Consider the following 13,672-nt stretch of genomic DNA (forward strand, 5'->3'; position numbering starts at 1 on the left):
TACCTTTGGCATCTCTGTAAAACTTGTACTAAATAATGTAAATTGACAAGTGTGGAACCCATTTTTTTTAAACTGTAGCTGATGCATATTCCTCCCTTAATAAAATCATTAACACTTATTGACTTTCCTAGCTCTTTGCAATATGAATTGAAAGCAAATTTCAAGAAATGCAAACTTTGTCGCAGCTTGATATATGAAAGGTACACTGACTTTTAACAGCTGAGCTGATGAGGTATTGCTGACTCCAAGCATTCAAAAATCGTGTGCCCCCGATCCCCAAAATCATGAGATTGGCTTAAAAGTCATGAGATTGTCAAGAAATAATAAATTTTAAGTTTCTGTTTGTCTTCTGGTTTTTGAGCCTTTAGAGTGAACTTGGGTCACGCTTTCAAGCCTTATTCTGCAACCATGAGAACTAGAAAGTCACTTTAAGTGACATAAGTGATACCAAATCATTAGAATGAGGAACTCTAAGAAGAAAAAGGGAATAAGTGTGCCAGCAGGGTGTGGTTTGGAAAGAGTTCTAACGTGTTGCACTCTACCTTCCCTGTGTAGACCCTGTTGGTGTGCTCTAAAAAGGTACCTAGTTTCCATTGGTGTGGTCAGAGTTCATGCAAACCCAGTACCTTTCAGGGTGTGCCAGCCGGGTGTACATGGGGCAGTTTGAGCACAACACTTTAGAGTGCTTTACAAATCACATATTCTCTGGTGCACTTTGCTGGCTCTATGTAGACAAGCCCTAAGTAAAACAAAAGGGACATGGGGGAGAGAATTGCAATGCTAGAGGATAAAATGTCAGAAGAGAGATAAGAGAAGAAAGGTAGGAGACATCCTTTTCAGTCCAGCAACACCACTCTAAAATCAGCCAGAAACATGCATGTGAGTCTTAGGGGCATAACACATTGCTGCAAAACTATGATCAGTGTTGAACAGTCTGGGCAGTAAGAGTAAGCAGTGTTGGTCACAGGATATTAGAGAGACCAAGTGTTTGAGGTAATATCTTTTATTGGACCTACTTCTATTGGTGAGAGAAGCTTTTGAACTGTTCTTCGGGTACAGGAGCAAGATTTGAGCCAAGGTTTCTGGAATGATAATGCAGAGAGAACTACCAGGAGCCTATCAAGCCTGACAAAAAGCAGGTGAAAGGTGCCATAGGAGAAAGAGGTCAAAAATATGCCGTAACCAATGCCTTGCAGACATGAAGTTTTCAGAGGCATAGGGAATATCATCATTTTACCAAGCCTGTTTGGCCCATCTCAAAGGACAATATTACTTTTTGGGGCCATCAGCTAGAAATTGTTTTTATGGTCAACCTTGTATATGTTTCAGAGTAGCAGCCGTGTTAGTCTGTATTCGCAAAAAGAAAAGGAGTACTCAAATAAATTGGTTAGTCTCTAACCTTGTATATGTTCTTCATTGTCCCCTTTAACTGGGCTGGCTGTGAGGCTAATTGTTAATGATCTTAGCTCTTCCAGTTTACGCATGCCAGTGACTTAAAATTCCTCTGTGTACAACCCCTACTGTACTTTATTTCAGTACACTGCACTCAAACAGTCCCATTGTCTGCATATGCTTCGAACAACAAACAGACAACAGGTGATTACACTCCATAAACAAACAGGGTTTTCCCAGTAACAAATCAACACCTCTCCATGTCTGGTATTTGTGGAATTTGATACGCCACCCACTCTGCCCCTTCCCCATTCTTGTTATGTCTGTCTTCAGCCTTCTTCATCTTTTATCCCTCCCTCCCCAGTTTCCAAAGGAAGGCATTCATTGTTAATTAACTGCTGAAATACTGCAAGCAGCTTGGTTCATGGGATTGAGTTGGGAATGAAGCTTTACTCCTGAATTTCAAATGTTTTAAAAGACCTAAAAGGCATACTTTCTCACTCAGAAGGAGTGAGGGAGAGGGGAGGGAGAGAGAGAGAGATGGAGGTGGGGAATGTAACTGGAAAACCTCAAACCAGAAAATTAAGACATATGTCTTAATTAGTTTGAATGATAGTTTTAAAAAAATATCAAAGGTTCTGGGGTTTCTGGTGCTTATGTACTCCCAGATGTAAGTGCTTGCCTTGTATAAAGTGCCTGGGACAGATTCTGATCTCAACCACACTGGAGCAAATCTGGAATAATTCCATTGACTTCAGGATTAATAAGCATTGACTTCACTGGATTTAATCTGTATTTATATTGATGGCACTGAGATCAGAATCTGGGCCCTTCTCTCTAGTGTTTTTGAACTAAAAGTGTCAAAATCATCCTGGATGCATTAAAAAATACCTAAGGATTTTGCACACAGTCTTACCATTCTTAAATCCACTGCAGATAAATATCTCTAACCAATGCCTTTACCAGTAGTCTAGGAGGTAGCTACATGCAATATACATTCAGTAGATCCTAGCTTATCATGCCATGTTTTTATCTTATTGATCAGATATGTATATTAATTAACTATATTAACTATATTAAATTATTAACCCATATAAGTGTCTATATAATTAATAAATAGGATAAGTACTGAATGATTACAAAGTTATCGTTATTGTTGTTACTCTATGAATCTTGCTAAAAATGCCTGCAACATTGGGATGGCTCAGAATCAACTTGCCTCAGTTGTCCCAACCTGTCAAAACACAGATCTGGTAGGAAACATTGGAGTTATGGGTCAGTAGTTTGGTTCCAAAGGTTCATGACTATAGGTCCAGTTCAGGACAGCATCCCAAACATTTAGATAATGCAGAAACATAGCACTAATTATCATCAAGTACTCCTTTTTAATTCTTTATATTCTGCTTAATTAAAACACAGTTGGCAGTCGCCCCCCAGAAATGCATACTGTTTTTACACCAAGCTGTCAGGAAACTGATGGAAGGCAGCATATAGAGGCTCATTTGTCTCCATGTAGGTCTCTGGCCCACATTCTGGTCCCATAGCAGCATAGAAGCTGTGTTCCCAAGCTGTCCCTCCCTGCCGCCTTTTTCTTCTAAACCATAGCATTACTCTGATACTTCTGCAGATGCAAATTAAAGCACCTAGCATAATGGGGCTTTCATCCATGACTTGATCATCTTCTTTATCCTCCCACCCCCCTCGGGTGCGTAGGGCCTTCACCAGTTTCTGCTGTTTATTTTGGTCTTGTGCTGATCTGTTCAGGTTTCTGAATGTCATGTTGATGGAGCCAGGTACTCCCACACTTTAAATAACAACAATACAGTAGTAATAACAATAAAAGTGGCAAGTAATGAGAAGTCCAGAGTTTTATTTCTGATTCTGCCAAAAATACTGGATGCCCAGCAGCTCTGAAAATCAGGCCTCTTATTTAGGTATCTGACTTTAGTAATCCAAATTTGAAACTTTTGGCCTATGACCACCTTTTAAAAATTCTTCGGAGATTGGTTTATAAAAAGGGATCAAACCTTGCAGCCTTTCCTGAGGTGAGCTATAAGCACTTCAGGACTGTACCCTAACGGTGTAAAATTGATAAACGTGGCTGCAGATGGGGATCAAATCCAGTGTTTGTGTAACTGACAAAAGGTTCTTTTTCTGAGTGGGAATAAGAAATATCAAGTACATTGGAAATGTATGTCTCCAAGATCGTTTCATCAATAACAGGGGTGTTTTTAATCAGTCTGAACGGGAAACGGCATTCTGCATTTAAATACTGTATATAATTATCATGGGAAATATAATTAGTAAGCATAATTAAGTGGGATTGACTGCATATTAGACTGTTCGTCGATTATTTTCACTCAATCCAGCTGTTTTTCACAGCCTCTTTACTCTGAATCCTGGTGGTCTTACATGAAACCTCTGTGAAGAATGGAGAGCTTCTTTAAAAGGTATTAATTTAATCTAACTAGACCAATTTATATAAATGTAATCATGGCATTACCCAACACAACCTCCTTTACTTATTGTTGTAGCTGCTTTATTTCAGAATGTCTAGATACACCAAAAATATTCCAGTTTGAAGATGTTATTAAACCCCAAGCTTATACACCTAAGGATAGCAGGGCTCGTCTTTTTGGTATTTTTTGTACAGAGTGCATAAGTGCATAAGCACAATGGGGCTCTGATCCCTGACTGGGTCCCCTACTAGCTACCATAATATAAATAAATTACCATTTTGATGCTGTATCTTTACAGCATTTTACTTAGGAGGTGTGTGGGGAGTGTCTGTCACTATAAGAACAAGATGGGTAAGGCTTTTATATCATGTTATCCCAGCAGAAAATGCGGTGGCACCTGTAATCATGATCACAAGCTCTATAATACTTCAGTGAAAATAAAAATATATGGAAAGGATATGGTCAATTTTTGGTCCAAGTACAATGTGTATACTATATAAGTTCTTGTACTCCACACATCACTGTAGTGGTGGGTGCGGAAGGATTTATGGAGTAAGTAGAAATAGTTCTAAGGTAACTTTGAAATGAAGAATGTATGAGATATCCCTATATGCCAGGGGTGGGGGTGGGGATGTTAGTTTACTGATGCTGATTCTTAGCGACAAGTGTGTGTGTGTGTTCGGGGGGGAGTGTGAGTATTTAAAAGAATTTTCTTAGACTAAATTCATGCCTCTTTTTCCAGAGACATTTGTATGCTCGAGTTAAACTTGTATAAGTGTTCACAGAAAGTGAATTCTGAAATTCTGTATGAAAGTATTCACCCTGGAAGTGCTCACCCAATTGGAAATGGAAACAATACCACATGACTTTCCTAAGCAAACACAGCCATTCCAAACAACTTGCCTAACAAACAGAGAATTCTGCACACCCTGTTAAAAAATAATAGTTAAACGTTTGTTGAATAATTTCAAATAATGAATGTATTCAAGGAAATCCCAAATCTTTTTGTGAGTATTCCACAAACCCAATTTTTTATTAATTATGCATTATTTGCTCGGAGCTACTACTACAAACAAAATGTTATGCTAAATACATCCTTTAATCTAAGGATGTCACAATGCTTTAAAATCTTTGTGTGGTGGGTATGTATTATTATATGAATTTTAGTTACAGAAAAAGGGTTAAAAGATTAAATGACTTTCCCATATTTACCCAGCAGGTAAGTAGCACCGTAGCTCAGCTGGTAAGTCCTTTCTCCCTTTCATCATCTAACCACTGCTTTCTTGGAACTTTCAACAAATCATAGAATTATTAAGTGTATTATGGATTCCAGTTCCAGAAATCTGGAGAAGAAAAGGCCAGCAGTAATACCTGATCCATCAGTCTTGGGAGAGCCTCATAACAGAGGTTGAATTTATATTTATATTTAAAGACTGTAGCTGGCTTATTTCTGACCTCTTAAAGATACATGCTAAGAACCCCTACCCATGCCGAGTGAGGGACACAAATGAACTTAAACAAAGAACATAGATTGTTCCTACTATGTAACCAAACTGCTAGGTTTTCATTTTAAAAATAAAGTATTTTTTAAATCAGCTATTGGTGCCAAGTGACATTTTCAAATATGACTTCAATCTGTATTTACTTCAGTTAACAGAGACAAGTTGGCTACAACACTTTGAACATAATTAGCTGAAGAGAAGGATGATGCTGAAAGTACTGTTTGCCACTTGCAACTCAAGATGCGTAATTGAACTGATAACCACAGGGCAGTAAATGGCAGCAATTCTAATTAAACCCCCTTCTAATTTGCCTACTGTCAAATATGCCAACCCCCAAATTCCATGTGTTTTTCTTCAAGATTACTGAAAAACTAGTCAGTGTAGCTCTAAATAAATTTCCCCTCTACCTACATTCTGTAAATAGCACAAATATGATTTTATAGCAATAACAGAGACCTGAATAGTGGATTTAACAGTCAGAATCAGGCTGTTGTAAAATTTGATTTGCACAATTAAGCATAAGCTTGGAGAAGAGTGAAATACAGGAAATGCATTGATTCCAAGTTTGCTGTAACAGCATGTATGACAGGGTGTTTACTCCTGGGCATACGGTGATACACTAGCAACAAATAAACAATGCCAAGAATAGGGAATTGATCTTCTGTCCTGTGAAATCAGTAAGAGTTTTGTCATTTATTCTAACAGGAGCAGGATCACCCCTTTGATTATACATCTTTACATGGATTTTCTTTCTGTTTTTGTTGCATTCCATTCCTTATTCTCTGAAAAAGTATTTACAGGCACTGTTTGTATTTATTGCTTTGTGATCAGTAGCAAGCTGCATAATGCGAAGACTTTTCAGGCACAGAGTAGCAGGAGAAAAAGATGTTTAGGGTCAGATCGTGCCTGGCATCTGTGGAGCTGCAGGAGGCTATACTGGACTTTACAGCCCACCATGAAAGGCTCAGGCACAAGAGGAGTCCTGGCACTGAAGGAGCATAAGGAGTCTACAGGATTAACCTTGCTGTTGGCACTAACTTCTTCAAAGTGGGTGAGAATGAGACAGAAGGGTGGCAGAGAGGGAAGCAGATTTTGCAATCTCTTCCAGAAATCCTGGGAGTCATTGTGTCTTTCTGAGACTTGGGTCCTTGCCAAGATCAGATCAGACCAGATCAGATCCATGGTCTATCAAGTCAGTATCCTATCTCTTCAGGCTGTACCAGGTGATTCAGAGGAAGGTTCAAGAAACTCCACAGTGGACAATTATGGAGTAGCCTCTCCATAGGGGACATTTCTGTTTAATTGTATTAGAGTTTAGGCATCTCTTTAAAGGAACTAAAAGGTTCACATTATTTATGTAACTATGGAGGGTCTTTGAAAACTACCCCTAAGCCATAAAAAAGACTTCAGGACAAATTCTGCTCTCTGTTACACCAGTGAGAGGAGCAATTACACATTACATTAATGATTTAGTCCGTGTTTCATGACAGATCCAGTGTCATGTAGACTTTGTGATTGCAGGGACATTACAATGGAAATAGAAGGGTGGAAATATGGGTGTTTTATCATTTGTGGTTGTTACCTTTCCCTAGACACTGAGGGACAGAGAAGAGATTGTCTTTTAGTTTCAGGTAGACATATTCTATATGTTCATTTTCCACACTTGCCCCTAACTGATCATCCACTGATCTCAGTAAGAGTCTTTCCTTTGACGTCAGTTGGAGATGGATTGGGCCTTTACACAAGAGCCTGAAACCCTGAGTCTTTCTTATTTTCTTCTATGAAAGCATCAATTTCTGCCTTGTCATTGCATTCTCATTTAACATCTAACTATTTTTGTCTTGTGTGTTGGAGCTCTTAAGTTGTCACTGCAAGTTAGAAATGGATTTTAAAAAGAAGAACTTTCTGCCCCTCTCAAAATGGTTCCAAGTACTGTATATCCAATTCCTGAGGGATAAAAGCTATTTTCATACTACACTTTTGTACTTTCAACTGTACATTTTTTCTCTAGACATTTGTGCTTTGAAATTATCATTTTATGACATTTGGTACTTGACATTTAAGGTCAGACTATGTTCTTCATCAGAAAGAGGGGCTAGGGTGGTTCTGCATCTCATGTAAGCTGTTTGCAGGGACTGTCTTTTTGCTCCGTGTTTATACAGCACCTTGTGCAATGAAGTCCTAGCCCATGACTAAGGGCTCCTGGGGGCTATGATTATACAAATAATACATTATTATTATTATTATTTTATTTTATTTATTACTGTTATTGCCATTATATATTTTTTGCAATCTGAATTCCTGCTGTGATACATACAATGGGTTTCTGGCCTCTGCTATACTAATCTCTTTCCACCCACCGTATCCTCCTATGGTCTACACACCAGAGCAAAACTGCTTTCAGTCTGGAAGGAGGCAACCTCATTCTGACTTGACAGAGAGGTCCATCTGTTCCCATCTTACCACCATAGTCACTATGGGTATATTTACAGTCCAGCTGGGAGTGAGCACCCCAGCCAGCCAGACTCATGCTAGCTTGGCTCAAGCTAACACACTCAAAATAGCAATGTGGACAATGTGGCACTGGGCTAGTCACTCTAGCTCTGACCCAGAAGGTTGTGTGAGTCCAAGCGTGGGTCACTAGCGCAATCCTCTGCTGGTAGTATTTTTCATGTGTTAGCTTGAGCTAGTGCAAGTCTATCTACCTGGGCTGAGAGGCATGCTCTCAGCTGCGCTGTAGACATACCCTGTCAGTTATCATTGCCAATACTTGAGAAACAAGAGAAAACAGGAAGATGAATAAGCACTGGAAACTGCAAAAGCATTACAATGCAAATCCAAACCCCCCACCTGCAGTCCAAATCTAAAAGTGTCCATGCAAAGTTTAAATCACAAATGTGTAAGTTTCTTTCTTTCTCACCTCCAAGCCTTTTCTTTTTCTTGCTTTTTTAATGCTGTCTAAACCAACAAGTTTAGGGTTATAAATCCACATAAAATGCTTTACCACAATTCTGTGTATCTGTTGGCCATTTTTTGTTCCGTAGCTTTGTAGTAGTGATCTAATAATGATAATAAAAATAATTTTGATTATTTTTGGCCGGGGAAGGAGGGAATAGTGAATGTAGATAACATAAAATAAATAATAATAATTTGGCCTGATATAACACCTTGTGTTTTCAAATTTAATCTCACAATTCCTCTGAGAGAGAACGGACAAGAGAGGGTTATATAAGGATTAGTTCACCCACTACTGAAATACAGCCACCTTTGGCATGCATGAACTCACTAAATATCAGCCTACAGCAATACTGCACAACAATCTGAGGCACAAATAAAACAATATCCAATTGAAAATGTAGGGGGGGACTTAGAGGAGCAAAATGTGGGTTTGTTTGGTTCGATAAAAGGATTGACCCCCCCCCCCCCCAAGTATATAAAAACATCCATACTATCTTTGAAGACTACAAGTAGGGATTTTGGTTTTAAGTTTGTCCAAAAGACAGACACTAATAAACTAAAAGAGTTTGATCTAGTGCTTTGAATTATTTAATGTGCATTTCAATTTCTTGGCTGAAGCCTCAAAGCAAACAAGATGGAGGAATAGCTGCTATTCTTCTATTAAGAATAAGCAGCTATTTTCACCCTGTGTCATTTTTATGATTAGTGATTCATTCAGGGTTATGAGAAGTAGAAAGTATCCTCTCAAATAACAACTATTTGTCAACAATACACCAATTTTTTATGCAATAAACCTTTTTTTCTTGCTTGGAATTGTTAGTAAACAAAGAGTCACCCCTTTGTGTGCCCCCCTGGATTCCCCACTCCAAATGGCATATCATTAATGAAGACAATTAAATTGTTTTGGCTGTGGCACAGTAATTTGACTACTAGTCTTTGTTGTTCAGTGAAAAAATGCTCCGAAGCAGATTTCACTTGGTATGCTGCAAGCATTTCTACAGCCCCTGTCAAAGGGCTCAGAGAAAACCTTCCTTCCTTCCTCTCTTTGTCTCTCAGCTGCACTGCTGAGACATTTGAGGGTTACAGTTGTTTTAGTGAATGAAACTCGAGCCAAAGCCACATGCAAAGAAATGAATTTATAGTTATTCAACTCTTTTGCTGTCACAAGATCCTTAAAGTCAACACAGAACCAAGGAGCGAAGCCTGTGGGCTATTGGAGGTAACCACAGCCCTAGTACAAGAATGATACAATTATACCAGAATCCTCATATGGTCTGTTTAAAAAAAAAATTGCATCATTTCCTATTTCAGAGAGAGAGAGCTTCAACAAGGTATGAGACTGGAGGCAAAAATCATTCACAGCAGAGACAGAGGCCTCACACAGATCTTGTGGGTGTATCCAAGACTTCTGATTGGTGAGCCCCAGAAGAGGCTTAGCCAATGAGTTCACGAGGAAGCCTGACCATTCATGAAAGCCAGCATGGCACTCTTTTGCTTAAAGAACAGGAAGTGGGATGAGGGGGGAGGGGGCTGTCTGTTATCACTTTCCATCGAGGTTTCCACTGTAGCTAAGCAAACCTCTGAACTTTACATTCTGACTTCATTTACTCAAGACATCAAAAAGCCTGGCTTTTGAAATATTTTTGGAATAGTGCTAAAGCACAGTTTAATTCTAGGGGGCCACTTGTTTGTATATTGGAAATCAAACCCTTGCCTTTTTCAGTATACTCCTGCCATAAAGTCATTTTTTGTGCTGATTGAAATCATCTGTTTTCAGTTCTCTGACAAATTAATTGAACTTTCCTCTGACTCAGGGGCCTTCTGACTTTTGAAGCAGATTCTGTCTACACGCCGTCTCCCAGACGAACACAATTTAATCTTCTAGGCTTTAAATGAACTGTACGTTTCCAGAAAGCCAATGAAAGAAGCATTTGTTCTGGTGATAGCTTTTCGGCTTTTACAAATATGGCACAAGAATAGAGGCTTATAAAATGTTTATTTTACTGCAACTGATAACTAACTCCAAAAAGTGTTAGATCCTGCGATCCACAATGACGATAATGTCTTGCGTTCTGAGCTCCTTGAATTCAAGTATATTAAAAGAGTGTTTGCTAAATGAATGAGAGAGCTGTTCTAATATTGAACTGTGACAGTATCATGCCCAGCTCTGTTTGTTGTGTTGATAAAATAACCACTGGTTAAGATCTTGCAATCGGGTTCCGATCTATCTTACACAGAGGAGCCTGAGCTGTGAAGTTTGATTTGGGTCCAAACTCCCCCAGAGTTTGGCAAGTTTTTGATACCGTGTTCTGGTTCAGGCCCATCTCTGACATAAATTGTATCCCTCGCTTTTAAAATCTGTCATTTAAACCTAATGATCCAAATTCTGCCCTGAAGTCCATAGAAGCTGTACATGTCCATCAAAGGACAGATTTTGACATAAAAAGTGGCTAATATCAGAAATGTGACAATCAATACAAGACAGTAGCAGATTTCTACATTACCAAAGGATCACTGAAAACACAGCCCGAGATCCTTTATTTCTCAACATAGCTTATATACTCTCTGTGTGTTTTTGAGTAATATCTGCCAACTTTCCAGACAAAGGTCCCAAGTCAGCAAAAGCACTTTATCTATGAGCATGTGCTTTGTTGAACTGGAATGAACTTAGAACATGCTTAAAGTTAAGCACATGCTAAAGTACTCCTCTTTGCCTATCTTTCCTGTCTGGGCCTCCATCACTATAATATCTGAGTGTATCACAAACATTAATGAATTCATCTTCAAATCTTCCCTCCACCCCATTGAGGTAAGGAAGTATTATTCATCCCTGTTTTATAGAAGGGAAAGGTGATTCACCGAGTGGTGAAGGCAGTGACTTACACAAGGTCACTCAAGAAGTATGTGGCATCATCAGAAATTGAACCCAGATCTCCTGCATCTCAGGTCTAGTTACTTCATCACAGTGAATACTGCTATAAAAGAGTCAGATGGATTTTTTTCTGCCTTATGGATCATCAAGAAAATTGACAGCTAGATTCTGATTGCAGATTCTTTAACTTGGCCTGACTCAAAACCTCAGCCACACACTCTTCCAAATGTCAGGAAAGTTTATAAACAGATCCAGATTTGGACTTTGTGATTTATTCCTATTTGTAGAATTGGCCAAACAAAATCCCTGGTTCTGGATTCTTCTGAACTTTGGTTTATATTGGATCCATACATGGATCTAAACTTTGGAACTCTAATCTTTACTACAGTACTGTTGAAATTAACAGGGATGTCAGTTTAAAAAAATCATCTTTTGACTATTAAATAGAACAAAGTCAGTATAAGAGTCTCAACAAAGCCTAATTTAATGTTGCTTTCCTGTGAAAAAGGATGAATTTGGAACTCTTCAATGTAACTTTTGCATAGTTCATTTTCTGAGTACAAACTCAGCTTTTAAGTTTACATTTACACTCAGAAATGTTAATTCTCTCAAAAAGATTTCCAGAAAAATTTCTCAATGGAATGACATATTTCAGGATGATGAATGGTTTGCAATCTGTTTGCACAATAATGTTGATAATGATATTCAGTTCTTTCGCTAAAGCTTTTCAGTATTTATTATGCAAGCTTACAAGGTTCGTGAAAAACTTAGCTAGAGATTAGACATGAAATTTGCAGTTGTTCAAACTTTTTACTATCTGACCACGATAGTTACTAAGGCACATTGAAAATTGTCTGTTGGGAGAGTACCACTAACGCTTCTGGCTTATGAAGGAATAGGAAAAGCAGTCACTGTTTCAGACTTTCACTGAAAAATCCTGGAAAGGGATATTATTCATCTGGACCACACATCTCTCTCCACCACCTCCCATTTTGTGGGATGATATAAAATAAAACCTCATGAGGATATATATGTATTACAGCTATGACATATGAAATGTTTTATTGTATTATAGCAAATCCCAGGTAAAGGCATTTTGATGTTTTCTCAGGCAAAACACCCATTGACTGTAGAATCCCCATTGAAATCAATAGGAGTTTTACCTGAGCAAGGAATGCGCAAGGAACACAGAAAAGGGCCACTAGGTTGCTCTACATTTTGGGGTGGAGAGATGGTGTTATTTAGGCAATTCTGAAGATTTGTGATGCCAATGTACGGTAATGGAGGCCCAAGTAAGGAACCATTTTAGTAAGAATTTAGGTCAATATCAAAACATATTGTGTGTGAAAACATGTTCGAGAGACACAAGTAGGGTCTATTGGTCTATAATAATTCCTCACTTCTTACAGCACAATCTCCATGTGACACTCACATCAAGCAAACCTAGGGTTTAATTTGTTGATGTTTAAAAAGGCCTCTCACCCTATTCTTTAAAATATGGGTCCCTATATTTTTCTCTCGTGTGTGCAGGACTCCATGTGTTCTGCAATTCCACTCCCAGGGGGTTTACTATGGAATTCATGCCTGGACACAGAATTGTGCTTCAGATTCTCAGCTTTCAATTTTTAAAAAAACGAGTGTATTATATACATAGATAACCATGATACCAGGAACCAAGCATAAACTAATGCAATGTTGCATGCCTGAGTCAATAGAGAATCTGTCCATATACTATATCATAAAGATGCTGTTAAAAATACTAGTATGTGATTATCACTTGGGATACTGGCATGTCTTTAGCAAAAATCTGTGTGTTTTAATCTAAAATGTACAATGCACTTTTGGGACTAGAGTTCAGTGAGAATAACTCAGGGAATTTTTTGGTGACTTCTAAGTAGAATTTCTCTTAAACTGTGCTCACACCCCTTTTATTTAATTTTTTGCCAACATTCCTGCAAAAGAAGTTTTCTTCAGGACAGTAAATTTTTGGCTGGTAGCCAGGATTCATCTTGGAGCACAATTCATTTTGCAATCAAAAAGAATTTCAGGCAGAAATAGAAATAAAGGGTAGGTCCTGCCAGTCAGGGAACAGAAACAATACCATGTAACTAAGGTCACGAAACTCAGCTGGGATATTGAGGTACATGAAGCAATACTTACCGCAAACATTTCATGAACAACCCAGAGACTGATATTTGTTTGCACAAAGCATTTGCTAAATGATTATGAATGGCAAACAAATACCTAATAACACAATCTGGTCCAGCTCCTCAAACATATTTAGGTACCTAGTACCCATTGAATTCAATGGAACTTAGGCACCTAGATACTTTGAGGATCTGGGCCACTGTTCAGAGATAAATTGAAAAGGAGTACTTGTGGCACCTTAGAGACTAACCAATTTATTTGAGCATAAGCTTTTGTGAGCTACAGCATCCGATGAAGTGAGCTGTAGCTCACGAAAGCTTATGCTCAAATAAATTGGTTAG

Source organism: Lepidochelys kempii, chromosome 6 (genome assembly GCF_965140265.1).
Source record: "Lepidochelys kempii isolate rLepKem1 chromosome 6, rLepKem1.hap2, whole genome shotgun sequence".
Taxonomy (NCBI): domain Eukaryota; kingdom Metazoa; phylum Chordata; order Testudines; family Cheloniidae; genus Lepidochelys; species Lepidochelys kempii.